Source organism: Melanostigma gelatinosum (genome assembly GCF_949748355.1).
Source record: "Melanostigma gelatinosum genome assembly, chromosome: 11".
Classification (NCBI taxonomy): Eukaryota; Metazoa; Chordata; class Actinopteri; order Perciformes; family Zoarcidae; genus Melanostigma; species Melanostigma gelatinosum.
In genome coordinates, this window is record NC_136644.1 from 17785103 (window position 1) to 17798693 (window position 13591).

Sequence of the window (13591 nt, forward strand, 5' to 3'; positions counted from 1 at the left end):
TGCCTCTGGCGGTCAGTAAGGATGAAATAGAATTGTCTTTGTCGGAAAAAAATAATCCTCAGTATGCTATTGTAACATGCGTTTTTGTGTATTTCCCGATACCAATGCACAGTATATCATAGTCTGAAGATTTCTTCATGAGCTAATGCTTTACGTACTGTGGATTTAGTGTATGAACACCAATGCACATGATTTGTTAAGAGCAGATAGTGTTGTCTCTAGAATAAAACATTTAGTTCACAAATCAAACAAACTTTTACTTCCTCTAACTAGGTTTACACGTCATTTCAACAACATGATTATTGAGTTTTAGAGTTGTTAAGACCAGAGGTTTATTTGGTTCAGCAGCACGTGTCTGTCCTGATTGGCTGCTTCCCAGCCAGGAAATAAGAACGGTGGGGTGGCAGGTGACAAAGGTCATTAGCTGGAATTAAAAGCCACCGTGTGGCACACAATCAATATTTGCTCTAAGCTGTCACAGGGCTTTCCTGCTACATGAATGTAAACAATAATGATCTTTCGTCAATCTCAGAAGGTATTAAACTACCAGAGGCAATAAACAGGACTGTGTTGTTGTGGAAGAGTTGGGTGTCTACAAAACGGTGAGCTGTGCTTTGATTGAAATTAACGTCAAACACTGTGGAATGTTTTCTTCCAACTTTAACCAACAAACTAGTGCCACTGAACACCACAGAAGACTTGCTCTTATTGAAGGTTTCTTAACCTTCTCTGGCCTGCGACACCTTTATTGTTTTTATCTTTTTATCATGTGACTGTATGTTTGGTTGGTTCTGTTTTTAAAGAGGGAACACCAAATGGATTTTAGAGAAATTAGGTTTTACACACGCAGTCCAATACATTAACCTCAAACTCATCAAGATACCTCACACTGGGAATAGACCATGTCTGGGTATTGGCAAGAAATATGCATTTATCAGTCCTTGTAACATCCAATATCGAAACACAACACAAAATCAACCACTGTCTGCCAAGAATCTTTGCATAGATTGTCTTTTTGAGAATCAATACAGAATCACAAAACATAATATGGCAATACTCAAGTGTGTAAGTGTTTTCTTACACCCGTTGAGAAACTCTTGAGCAAATGTTCTAGGAAATTCATAATTTTTTCATTTCTACGTCCACCGAAGCAGCTACCCACCTAAGACAGATATGTTCAACAAACAAAAACAAAAACGCATCAAACACAGACAAGTGTCCTTCCTCATGAACTGGTATTGGGGACACTTTTGTTTTGGTGCTAATATGTGCAAACACTATTGCAGTGCTCATCTGTCAGCGAGGGTGAGCAAACAGCTTCGGCAAACACAAACATCTTGGAAGCACCCGGTTAAGTCCATAAGTCACATTCAGGATGTGACTCAGTTTTAAGTGGTTCACACCACATTGTGGTTTTGCTCGTGACTTAGATGTTTACATGTCGACACGACAACATCGGTCGCTGCAGCAGCGGTAATACTTTTATACAACAGCTGGCAATGAAGCTGTTCAAATTTAGTTTTTGTTGTTGCTCTGTTTAGAGTTGAATCCAAATTCCTATTTATATTAATTCCCCATTTAGATCTGCCATTACCGTGTGATCTATGTCTTGGTTATCTAGATAATGGCATCTGATCACAAGCCTTTCCATTAACAACTGGTATTAATAACAGTCTCGTTATCTCGATTCAGCCCACATTATCAGAGACTATCTTGATAGGGAAATTATTTTGTTGTCTGCTTCATATGAAGATACATATTAGCACAAAACCTTTTACTGTATGATGTTTTGTTTTTTGACATAGAGCTGTGATGGAAATAAAACAGGAATACTAGGGCTTTCAGGCATGGTTTTGGTCAAATTGTAAGTCAAACGTAACATTCAGAAGCCATCCATCTACTCCTGTTCTCTTATAATTGTAGGCTTGTAGGTCGCTTAGAAGGTTCTCTCCACTGACTTTGTCTTTTCAACATTCTCCAACATGCGGCCTTTGATCAGGGCCAGCTGATGTCCAAGTATACATTGTGTCCAAGTGTCTCAATTGCCTTTTTGGTTGTGATTCACTACATCTTGCAGTGGATAGAAGTGCTGCACAGGTTGCGACAACCAGTAACATTTTGGATACAGAGACTGAGAAAAAGACAAGCATGCAGAGACACACACCCATTCATCGCTGCGATCGTTTCATCAATATTAGGTGAAATAAATACAACTTTTTATTCTTCTTTCACAGAACTGTCAACCAGAACTAGCCTCTATTTATCTGCGCATTGACTCAGCCTGTAAGCCACGTCTTGGCTTTGACAAAGTCCACAATGGCAGATGCTGAATCTTTCTCCTACACAATATCTGTACAAAAAAACAATATACGGTAGTAGAGAAACTTTCAAACAAATATGACAGTGAATGCATCACAGTAACAAGAAGAATAACTGATGAAGGTATGCGTGACACAGTTTGCAGAAGTCAGTGACTTTGATTGTGTTATCTAAAAGGGTCTGTGTACAAACAGCTCACTGTCTATGTATTCTCAGGATGAGCTTTATTGTCACAGCAAGTATTCTAAATGGTTCCTGCCTGGTAACATGACACTGCATGCAGTTTGTCACATCAGAGTGATGTAAGATGCAGGGTCACTGAGCACGGTTCTCCACATACTTATACAACTCATCTAAAGTATCGACCCTACTGGTCCTAAACTGCCCAAATTTGGCATCATTTTTCGACTTCTGAGACATAAGTGCGTAACATTTTTATATGTCTGTTTAATACAGGGGTCTCAAACTCCCGGCCCGCGAATCCGCCAGCAAAATAAAAAAAATAAAAAAATTAAATTAAAATTAAAAGAAATTAAAGTTAGACTTGATAATAAAAATATCCACATGGTCGAAGTTATGAGATAGAAAGTCATAAATATGATAGAAAGTCATAATTCTGAGATAGAAAGTCAAAATGACGAGGTACTTAAACACACAGTCACAGAAGCAGCTCTTTGGCTGGTTACTGTACACTTGAAATGGAAATGTATTTCGGCACCGGCTGAAAACTCACCTCTTCAAGAAGGCCTACTCTGAGCCTTCCACTCAGAACTTATTGTGAGTACATTGAAGACTACTTTAAACGTGGCTTTACAACACATGAAATACTTCACGTGGGATTGTGCAAACGCACCCTTGAAAGGATTTTAAGGTTTGAACAAAGTTATTATAATAACTTGTGTTTGATATTTGTCTTTGCTATTTTCTTTAACAGTTTGATCTTTGATAGAGTAATGTGGGTTTCTTAACCCTAAATTAAAAGGATTTAAGTTATAATAACAGAAATGTGCTTAAATATATTTTTACATTTATATAACTGCATGTACAATATTTTTACACTTGAATAAATAATAATCAAATGCAGAGACAGTTATTTACCAATATGTTAGGAGTAGTTACATTTACACCGTCTTACATTTACAACCGGCCCTTTGAGGCCGACCGTGATGCTGATGTGGCCCGGAGTGAAAATGAGTTTGAGACCCCTGCTTTAATACATTCAGAAATGCATGGATCTCAGTTTGTGTCAACTTCCTCAGCATACAGCAGAGGTAATACACAACATTTATTCTCCTAGATGGTTTATATTAAGTTGTCCCAAAACAATATCCGTCTGCTACTTTGTTTTGTACTGAGTTTGTACAATATACTGTACTGTAAGCATTTTTATTGTTGTGTTTGCTTACTACGTGGCTACCAATGAGTGCAAACAGCATCAAACTGCAGTAAAAGATGTATGTTGCTTTGGTCAGGACATTGTCAGCTTGTATTTACGCTGCATTTCGCAGCTCCCAAGATTTTGTGCTGCAATTAAAAAACGGGTAATGTTTATAATGAAAATATTTAATCTTGGGAAGCAAAGTAGGGATGGCGCAGTGGTGCTGGGGTCAACACTGTTGCCTCACAGCAATAGGGTTCAGGCTTCGAACCCGCTGGCCGGTTTGTGCATGTTCTCCCCGTGTTAGCGTGGGTTTTCTCCGGGTTCCTCCTACAGTCCATCAGTAAAGTGATGACTCTAATTTGCCCGTAGGTGTGAATGTGAGTGTGAATGGTCTGTGTCATACCTGTGATTGCCCGGCGACCTTTCCAGGGTGTACTCCACCTCTCGTCCAATATCAGATGGGATCGGCTCCAGACAAACTTTTCCACTGGTTCCAATGTTTTAGTCGCATCCCTTTTCAGCTGATACTGGGCGAGAGACGGGGTACACCCTGGACAGGTCGCCAGGCAATCACTGGCTCAATCACTTTCATCATCAGTGGCGAGAGTCAGAACTCCTCTCCCTCCTCAGAAGCATCCTTCTTTTTCCTCATTCTGCATTTTTTAAATAATCAGTTATAGGCCGCTTCATTTTTGGAACACGGTAACAGCTAAATGGATTGTTTTGTTCCACTCTGCTACATTCACGTGCATCACACACTGTGCACCGCTACATACACGCATATGGCATTTAATTAATTAGAAAAACCCACACACATACAAACAGGTGCCTGCAAGTGATACGATTACACAGAACAGTAGTCACGAACGGAAAAGCATCCTCGCATTATCATGCATTCGGAGTTGTGTTTCTGGCAACTTGGCCAATGTAAGTCCAATATTCTGTCTCTCTTGATCTCTACCAACTCCTTCGGAAATATCTGCCCTTTTAGCTGCTAATTATGTTCATTATGTTCACCAGCAAGTTGCTTAATGTGTCTGTCTGCCATTTGGTACTGATCAGGTCGTGAATAGAGGGTTTTCAGAGCTGAAAACAGCTGCCACTGTCAAAAGACACTGTAAGAGAGGTGAGACCAGAATGTTAAAGGGAGACATAATGCTCACTTTCAGGTTCATACTTGTATTCAGGGATTCTTCTAGAACATCCATACTTTATTATTTAAAAAACACATTATTATTCTGTCTGAAATCCTCCGTTTTTAGCGCCCTTCTCTTTAAGCCCCCTTCCCAAAAAAGCCTGTTCTGTTTGGTCATTGTTTTCGGTCTTCAGCATCCGCGCTGTCGCCATCTTCACAGCGTCACTGCATTAGGGGACTCACTGTGTGTGTCAACTACAAAGAGTTTAGCAGCACTTCGGCCGGTGACTGACGGCTCGCTTAAAAGGCACAGCTTCTTCATACGGGATGTGTGCGTTTCTCCGTGGTTTGAGCGTTTTGATGCTTTCACAGTATCTATAAAGCACCTAGACCTGCTTCTTAATCAAAAGAGACATGGGCATCAAAGGTGCGGGACCTTTAAAGATGTCGGCCAGCAGATAAACAATGAGCGGAACGTCGAGGGGAGCTGCAGATTCAGATGATAATTCTCTGTAGGTTAGCCACGACAAATGACCCTTTTCACATTGTCACATTTTTTCACGCTGTTCCATTCAGTATTTCACTGGTCAGATTGCACATCAAAAAGATAGCTTGCATGTGTATCGTAGAAATCCTCTACATTATGTACAATATGGTGTGAAAAACATGGTTCTTCATTCCTTATGTTGCTACCCTTTCACACTTATGGAAAATAATAAAATATGCAGGCAGACCAACCGTGCTAAACTGACGGTGGTAAAATGAAATTGTAAATTATCGCTGGTCAAGCTTAAAGTTGAAATCCAGGTCAGACTCTGCTCCACTTGTTTTAAAAGTCCAGTGCTTAGCCTGAGTTTGGTGTCACCAGCTGTTCAAAATGTCATCACCTTTTCTGAAGGCGGTTTAATGTGACAGTGCATTGGACATTTCCATGGAATGTGTTTGTTGTGAAAAGGCTCCTACACTAGCGGGATGGACCTGGAATAACCTACTCAAAATATTCCCCTCTATGTCACCAATGTGAAAGGTGTATTCATGTGTTTCCTAGAGCCCTGATGGATAAGAACACAGACCAGGTGCACCTTTACACTTGGTGTCAGTCATTCCGTGAGGCAGGAAAGTATAGAGGGAGGCATCTATAAAACAAACATGGTAGCAGCAGTGGAAGGGCAGAAGTGGCAGGATGGGAACTGCTGCCAGACACATTACAAGGAGCTCTAATGAGGGAGCCCACACTCTCATCCCCCCCCCTCCCACAGAGCAACGCGAGGCGGGAATTAATTGTGAGGGCGATGATGGCGAGCAAGCTGAGGAGCAGGTCATTACTGCACGCCTCCTCCTGGAGCGCCGCGGGCAGAACGTGGAACGCCACGCTACTTGCACAATTCCCATGATCCCACAGGAGGGGGGAGGGAGGGAGGAGGGAGGGAGGAATGAAGGCGACAGAGAGAGAAAGAGAGAGAGAGACAGAGAGGAATAGCAAAAGATACTGGAAGAGGACGCAGGCAGCTTCCTCTTTGTTGGAGAAAGAAAATGATAAAATAAAATGGATTGATTATTATTTCACTACATCTGATTTTCGTTATTGCCTTTTTCTACATGCTGTATGCTGCGGACTTCATATTCATAGACTCTTCTAACACTGTAATAGCTAATAATAAGAAAAAAGTCAAAATGTAACAACAACATTTTATTTGTTGCTTAAGGTCCTCTTTCTTCTTTTACATTTTGAGTATTAATAAATCATCCACTGCATGCTTGAGGATTACTGGATTTCATTGTTAGTTTGACATTGCAAGGTGCATACTGTAGAAAACACGACCGTAAAATGGCTCAATAATCAGGTGCAAAGAGCAGTGGCAAAAAATAATGACACCTTAAAGGAGAACTGAAAAAAATCAGTTTCATATCAGGGTAATGATCATTTTTTTGGGGGGGTGCTTCACTCTTCTAATCGGCACACGGTGTAATAACGGACTCGTTGTCATTTCTCTTTGTGTGGTTTTGTCGCCCTTATGAAACCTGTGACATCAGACTGAATGCATTGGACACATTGCCCTCTAGTGGACATTTGATGTAGGTAATGTATATCACAGCCACGGACCACCATCTAGAATCTGTACTGCTGTTATCCTGCAGCAGTTCAATTCAACAGCAGATGTTAAAAGAAGTAAGATTGATATTAAAGCAATTATAGTTGTTAGAAAAAGTCATATATATATATATATATATATATATATATATATATATATATATATATATATATATATATATATAGGAATTTAGGTAAAAAGCCATTATTTAAGTTATCTCATGAAATACATATTGATCACAAAAGAAGAGGTGCAAAATAAGTGCAACAGATGAGCTATAAAAAACGTTAGCTCATTTTTATATATATTTACTAAATAAATACAATCTATGCAAATTATGTCATTAACTGCTGCTAAATTAAATGGTCTTCTTAGACATTTAAAAGTCATTATGACTCAGTAATTAAATACAAAAACTGAAATTCAAGCAAAGTCGGACTTTTCCTGTATATACTTGCCTCCCCTTCCCCATAACTGAGAAGCTTTTTTGCGTTATCTTAAGTTCTAACGAGAGCGCAGAGACACACCTCTTTGATGATGTATTTAACGACCCCATCAGCGCTTTTCCTTTTCCACTACTTCCATGACTAGAAACCCTAATGAGACCAGTGCTGTTGCCTTGGGGATGGCCAAGCCCATTTCATTAGCACATGAAATCATTTAGTCATTGTATCCCGGAGTAAAAATATCATTATGGTGAAGCTCTCTGTAAAAGTGAGCTGAATGTTTTTTTTTGTCAAGATAAAGTATTCCAAAAGGCAGGAAAGAGACTGAACTTAACTAAACTCTTCTATGGTTGGCGTTGCTGTTGCATGTCGGACAGCATAGAGACGTGTGTGAATCGGAATTTAACCAAAAGTCAAAGATCTAACACAGTAAGAAGTTAAGTTATTTTCTTACAAAAGTTTCAACACTGCAACAATATTTTTGGTGTCTTGTATGTCCATGCATGCTGGATACTGGCGTATATGCGTAGCACAATATACCTGAATTAGAAGTCAGACAGTGGTAGTCTTACACTACGAGTTTGGGTTTTGAATAAAACAAGTAAATAAGAAAACAAAAGTGTGAAACGACCTTTTATCTTAACCTGAGCCCAGACTACGCTTTTATCACCACCACATCAGAGAACTACAAAACATCACCCTACAGACATTCAGCACTCGATAATCCGAGTCATCTTGAACCTCTGCTCTGCAGGATGGTACCTGAAGGTCAGAGGTTAGAGCACAACACACCGATTCTCACATCCTTCCTGCTTGTTGCGTCCTGCAGAGTTGACACACCTGAAGGATTTACACACCTTTCACAGCGTCTGCTTAAAGGAGCAATATATACGACACTCAAGAGCATTAATACAGCAGCAAACAACTATTTGCTCCGTCAAGATATCGTCGAGTAACGTTCACCTGAGCAGAGAATGAAGTCACTTTCCCTCTGTGTCCGACATAGCCGGGCCGGTCGTGCATGCTTTTAGTGCATGTGAGCGTCACCCGAGTATACAAATGATTTTAATAAAATGATGCGTTGGAAAGAATGTTGGAGATAGAGAGGTGGAATGGAGTCGAGAACGACGGAATGAACAGATTGTCAAATGGAACTCATTGATGGGGGAAGGGCAGTGGGATTCATGATGAGGAACGTAGACATTTAGATTCTCAGAGTTATTGTAGCTTCATTAGCAGTAGATATATTTATAAAACCAAATATGTATTTTATTATCTTATTTGTGCACCTTTGTTTGTCGTCTCAAAAGTAACCTTTTAAATATGACACTGGCTCGGACATCCACTTAATTTGAATAACTTGAAGCCTCATATTAGCTTCAGATAATCTTTGGAATACATTTGTACACAGAACGAGGACTGTAGATTTAGTTTCAATCGACCTATGACCATGTGAATAGTGTTTTAAGACAAATTTAAAAAAAATTTTAACCTATCCTTTAATACCTTTCAAAAAATTAATTTTTTAAAAGACCAAAAGTTTTTTCCCATATTTTGGGCTGCAGGCTTTACTTCCTCACCACTTCTCCTTTCATCCTTCCTCTGCTAAACCACGGACCTGCAACCACCATCACTGATTCACCAGTAATACCTGCAGCAGCACAAAACATGATCATTTATGTAAGTGCTTATTTGTGAGTGGAGGGTGTATGTGTGTGGGGTGCATATCAGGGAGCGCTCGTGTTTGTGCGTAAATCATGTCTAACCATATGCTGCCTTCCTCCGCCGCACTCTCGCAGCTGAAATTGATCGTGAACCATCTCCTGCTCAAAACAGCGTGGGCAGAGAGAGAGAGAGAGAGAGAGCAAGGTCACAGCCAAGGACTTGTCACAATCAGTGATGGGCTGCGGAGAGGGGGGGGGGGGGCTTATGTGTCACGGCACAGCTGTTGCGCTACATACTCTGAGTCACAAGCACATCTTTGCTGCTGCAAAACATCCCCTTAATTACCTTAATGCCAGACTGTCTCTCCCCGTCTGGATGCCTTAATCTGAGCCTCATAGCCACCGTCCCCTCACAGTGTTTCGGGAGTATTGTCATACCTTTGCGTTTATCTGTTTTTATTTCCTGTCAAGTTTAAGTGTTTCATGGTTCAGCAGTTCAGACGAAGGGAGGTTTGTCGACAACATGGCTGGGGGGGGGCAGTTGTTGCGCTGTGTGCTTGTCATGCTAAGCCAAGCCCGGAGCAGGTGAAGGGATGATTTCATGTCCGTGCTATCTGAAAGGACCGTCTCAGCTGCCAATGCAAAGATAAGCAATGCGGATGCAGCAGCAGCTGCTGCTGCTGGGCAGCCTGTTGAGTTGCATGCAACTGGTTGTGTGCATCGTTTCAGGCTGACAAACAAGTTGAGCAACAATCTTGAGCGAGTGCATTGTCTACCATCATATCTAAAGAAGCCATGACGTTTCTGAGCTAGGTGCAGAAGTACAATGTGTACTTATTTTGAAAACAACAATACTCCTGTGTTGGATTAACAGCAAAACATCTGACTTTTTAAAATGTATTTTTTACTGGTTGATGTGGGACACATACACTGTTAACAGCATAAACACATAGATGACAAAATGAATGAAAAAACATGAAATGTCATCGTAAACGGTTGGGCCCACTACGAGCTGCCAGAAAAGTACATTATATGTTTTGTGTGTCAAATCTTAATCTGCAAAATGCTGTCGGATTAATGCAGTTTCTGCAGAAATATAGTGAAGTGGAGATATAACATATATTAAATGGGAATACGCAGTCAAATACAAGTATAACTAGTTTACAATGAATACAGCAACATATTGGTGCTTTTCTTTCTACAAGTTTCTCTTTAATGGCAAAGTGGGAAGAATGACATTAATTATATTTAGCTGACAGCATGAGTTACAATATGTTGCAGTTGCATACAAAACATGTAATGAGCTTATACTGTTCTCTAAACATGTATGGCATACCTCACACTTAAGATAGTTAAAATGAGTTCCACCTTGACTACATTAGTGTGTCAGTAATAACAATAAATAATACAGTAACAATTACAGTTATCATTGTGCCTGCACAATAGTTTTATTTGTATGCAGCATTCCGTCTTCATAAGAAATAGAACCTATCGTGAACTTATCTGATCTTGGTCTCAAACAAAGACTTGGTCAGGAATAAAAGGGGGCCGTGATGTGTTCTGGCTGCTGCGGCAGAGTGTTTGCTGCTGCGACATTTGGCAGGCAGGTGAGGGCAAAACCAGAGGCCAGCTGTAGGAGGATGATGAATCAGGATGTTGTTTCGACAGTATGGGGGCATATAAGGCTGCTGCAGTGAGATGTGACATTAACAATCACAAATGTCAAGTGCCAGCTGTCTGCACCTGGAGTGGCTGCATCTCATTTTCAAACAGACACAAACGACTATGTGCCTCTGCAAAGCAGACCTACTGTTTTCCGTCACTTTAGTTGTATTACTTTTATCTAGACTTAGGCCACAATAAAAAGAATAAGACTTGAATGACTTTTCGAAAATAAGTCAAGGTGCAAAGGGTCTGTGAAAGCACAAATGTTACAGTCGAATTAGTGAAAAAGCAAAGGAAAACTGTAACGGCCACTATTACTGCAACACACAATCTCTTTAACTGTAGGATCAGATGCATTGCAGGTCATCATGCTTCACCAGCAGGGGTCATCGTCTGCTCCATGCCAAACACCAGTGAATGTAGTGAAAGCGCAGTGGGGCCTCAGTGCTTTAAGAGCGTGCCGTTTGTCAACACTAATCCTGAACAGCGTGGGACATGTGATTACTTCTATGAACGTGTGTGATCATTTCTGCTTTACTTGACTCCATGACGAGTTGCTAATATGTGTTTTCATTCGACATGTCTATTTACAAAGGGAAATCTTTATTTAACCACAGACCGTTTTTACTGTCTTTTCTCTGTTGATTTAAGTTTTAAGCTTCATCTGCAAAGACGCACGAATCCGTTAACGGCAGTGGGGCAGGCGGTGAGTCCCCTCTGGGATCGAGAGCTGAAGTGGGTGACAGGCTTCTATCACACATCTGGTAAAAAGGGCTTCCCCGCACTTAATAGAGGGCCGTGTCTACAGAGGCTTCAGCTGGGGGGGCGGTGTGTCAGGGGAGGATGGAAGTACCTACAGCCTGAATGCGAGAACCAGCTCTCAAACCTCTCACAAGCAGTTTGTCGCCATGGGAAATGCGGCAGGGCCATGATTGGCCTTGTCCAACCCTGCTGTGCCTGGGGAGGAACTCTGTCAATCGTTAGATGGCACACACACACACACACACACACACACACCGCAGACAGACGGGCATTGTGAATCGGGACAAAAGTCCTGCAATTACAAATGTGCAGGGAATGTGAAATAGTGTGAAACAGCACAAAACTTTTCCAATTTGGTGCCTTTTGGAGCTCAATAATGTAAAATAACTATTTTCCAGTTACTCTCTCTCTCTTTCTTTAAACCCCTGCCCCCCCCCCCCCCCCACCACCACCCTTCCCCAGACCCCCTGCTGCGGCTTAAACAATTAGGCTATGTGAGACCCACACTAACGACTCTCCCTTGTGTTTTAAGATAACTGCAGGAGTGAGGGGCAGCAGTGTGACATCTTGTTAGGGGGGAATCCTGTGGTCAGTCGCTTGTGTATTGGCCCAGGCAGAGGATACCTAGTTATTACCCTACAGAGAGGGTGTGTGTGTGTGTGTGTTTGGATTGCCCCAGGTGAGATGTGTGTGCTAACACCACTGGTGCTTGTGAGAAGTGCTGGTTTTCTCAGCTTCACGACGAGCCCTATAGTGGCTCTGTCGCGCCTCAGATGTCACCCTTTTCTCCCACCAATGTAAAGAAGGCTGTAAATCAATGCCTTCATCGCAAATCAGCCTCTTTATTTGCGGCTCCGCCTTATTCAGGACCAAATCACTCTCACCAAATATAAAAACCTTTCCAGGCAGCAAAGTGAGGTCACGGTCACACTAATGGGTAAATAAAAAAGAAAGAAAGTGTTTACACACATAGTGTTTTCAATCCACATAAATATTTAGGTTGTTTTTAAAAAGTGCTAATTACATTGAAATGACAAAACAACAGAAAACTCGTGCAAGCCACTTGAGTCCATACTCAAATTTAATAAATAGTTTTAGAAAAGATATATGTTGGTGGTGGATTAGTGTGGAAGGTAAAATCAGCCAACCAAGAACAATCAAGTTGGTGCCATAGAGCTTAACATCTGAAAAAAACCCAACTTTTGACAGTTGCATTTTTTTCACATGGCAAGTAAAACGTTGAGAAGAATGACTAATTTCACTCTGTGGTTTCACCACCCAGCTTGATCATGTGAGCTCTTGATTTACCATGTTTTTTTTGTTTTTTTTCATGAAAGAACACCACAGCCTGTCCAGGAAAGAGGGCTATAAACCACCGCATGGCTTATAGTGACACACACACACATCTGAAGACCAGAGGCCTGGAGCTTTGACCTGAGGAGCCGGTATTATTGGATCCTGCCTTGGTTTTGTTTGCATAAATCAACAAGAGCACCGGGCCCGTGAGAAAAACAGTCGCTAATGGTCATTATCATCTTCAGGTGTGAAATCAGTCAAGTGACAAGTGTGCCTAAGTTTTGATGACCCTGGGGTCAGCGTGAGGCCGGAGCTCTGTGTTTGCAGCCGAGGTGACGGCACACGCCTCCAGCCCTTTGAAATGTGACACGGTGAGAGGAATGAGGAGATAATCTCTGATTTACAACTTACAGTAGCTTTTCAGGGGGAAGCAGCGCGGCAAAGAGCTCTGCTGGCCTGACCGCTGCCAATACACAAAGTCAATGTGGACGTTTTAAGTCGCAAGCAAGATGAGCACTGATGAATGCACAAATCAAACCCTGTTCATGTAAACAGTAACACGTGAATACATTTATTCAGAGAAAAACACAAGCTTGTTGCCTGATAATATCAAAAGTAGTTAGACCTTAAGCTAGCTGAACATATAGATATCTTATATTGACAGCACAAAAACATCAATGTGTATTTATGTTATCTAACCAGACAAGTTCTTTCTTCTTGTTTACAGCAGCGGTGTGAGGGAGCAGGGCCAAGGAGATGGAAGGAAGCTGACAAGTCCAAACAACCACTGAAGGCCCTGCAGCATTGATCACTGGGACACTTCACTGGTG